We start from the raw sequence: 1,763 nt of genomic DNA, 5'->3' as shown, positions 1-1,763 counted from the left end.
CCTGCAGGCCTGGTTGCCCCCAACTGCCCTCCCCTGCAGGCCTGGTCCCTCCCAACTGCCCTCCCCTGCAGTCCTGGTTGCCCCCAACTGCCCTCCCCTGCTGGCCATCTAGTGGCGGCCATCTTTGACCACATGAGGGCAGCCATCTTGTGTGTTGGAGTGACGGTCAATTTGCATATTACTTCTTTATTAGATGGGCTATTTCAACTGTAATAGAAAAATGCATTAAAAATGAATACTATAGCCCTGGTGAGTTACCTAGTTGGTTAGAGCGTCATCCCCAGTCAGGGCACATAAAAAATTAACCAATGAATGTATAAAAAGTGGAATAAATCTCTCTCTCTTTCTCTCTAAAATCAATAAATAAAAATTTAGAAAATGAATTCTATAAAAATTAAAAAGAATAAAAAATGGAAAAAACAACAACAAACCAATTATATGTTTTTTACAAATGACACATTTTTGGTGTAAAGACAGAGAGATTTAAAATATAACTATACAAAAAGACATACCCAACAAATATCAATTCTAAGAAAACTGGGGTGGTTATATTAATAACAAAGTTATTAATACAGGCATGTTCTACACCAGCGATTTTCCACCTGTGAGCTGGCTCCTGTGTTCTTTTGCAAAGACCCTAGTAGTCTTTAATTCCATCTTTGCTTTCTGACATGACATGATTTTTCTAGGCTTATCTTCTACATTTCCTACCACAAACCTGGAATCATTTCTCCAGAGGGCTCTATTTCCTTGTAGTGGGAAATAGTATTTAGAGACCATAGTCAGGCAGTAGGATGCTATTGCTACTGAACTGTTGTCTTAGTTTCTGAAACTTTTCAGTGGGTGGAGCTGGAAAATAAGTATTTTAGAAAGTGGAAAACAAATTATGGGCACATACTGATATTTTCCATTTAAATTTAAAGTCATAAAGTTTTAACATAACTTCTTTGATTTAATATTTGTATCTCCCCTTACCTTGGTTCCTAATAACATTAGCACAATTACTTTTTTTGTTCTCTATATTATATGTAAAATAAATTCAAAATAGTAATATCAGTATTATTACTAACAATATGATTACCTAGTGCTGCTTAACACATTTCGTACCACATAGAAATCTCTAAGACATACGCCAGGGACCGCACGTTTTTGGGCAAACTGCACATTCTTTAAATCATCATAATGCACTTTAGGTGTTGTTTTTCAATAATTATAACATTTTTATTTACAAAAACAAACAATTAAAGTTCCTAGTACTTTTTTAACGTATGGTACTGGGTAAAACATTTTCCTCTATGAAGAGGGACCAAACAAAATTTACATAAGTATCTAGATTCACTCCTTTTTCCATGGGCGTGAAAAACGAGAACACTCGTGAGCGGTCCTTAACAGACGGTGCGCGAAACACGAGAAAATTCCTGAGCGGTATGAAATGTGTTAAGGGTTCCTTTTAGTTCTTTTATCCCTAGGACTAGAGGTCCTGTGCACGAAATTCGTGCACAGGGGCGGGGGGTCTCCTCTCCAATCCAGAACCCCTCAGGGGATGTCCGACTGCCAGTTTAGGCAGTCGGACATCCCTCTCACAATCCAGGACCGCTGGCTCCTAATAGCTCACCTGCCTGCCTGCCTCGTCACCCCTTACTGCCCCACCTGCTGGCCTGGTCACCTCCAACTGTCCCCCTCTGCCGGCCTGCTCACCCCTAACTGCCCCCCCGTGCTGGCCTGGTCACCTCTTACTGCTCCCCCTGCTGGCCTGGTTGCCC

The sequence above is a fragment of the Myotis brandtii genome, unplaced genomic scaffold (genome assembly GCF_000412655.1).
Source record: "Myotis brandtii unplaced genomic scaffold, ASM41265v1 scaffold583, whole genome shotgun sequence".
Taxonomy (NCBI): Eukaryota; Metazoa; Chordata; class Mammalia; order Chiroptera; family Vespertilionidae; genus Myotis; species Myotis brandtii.
Note: the sequence above shows the minus strand (reverse complement) of the source record.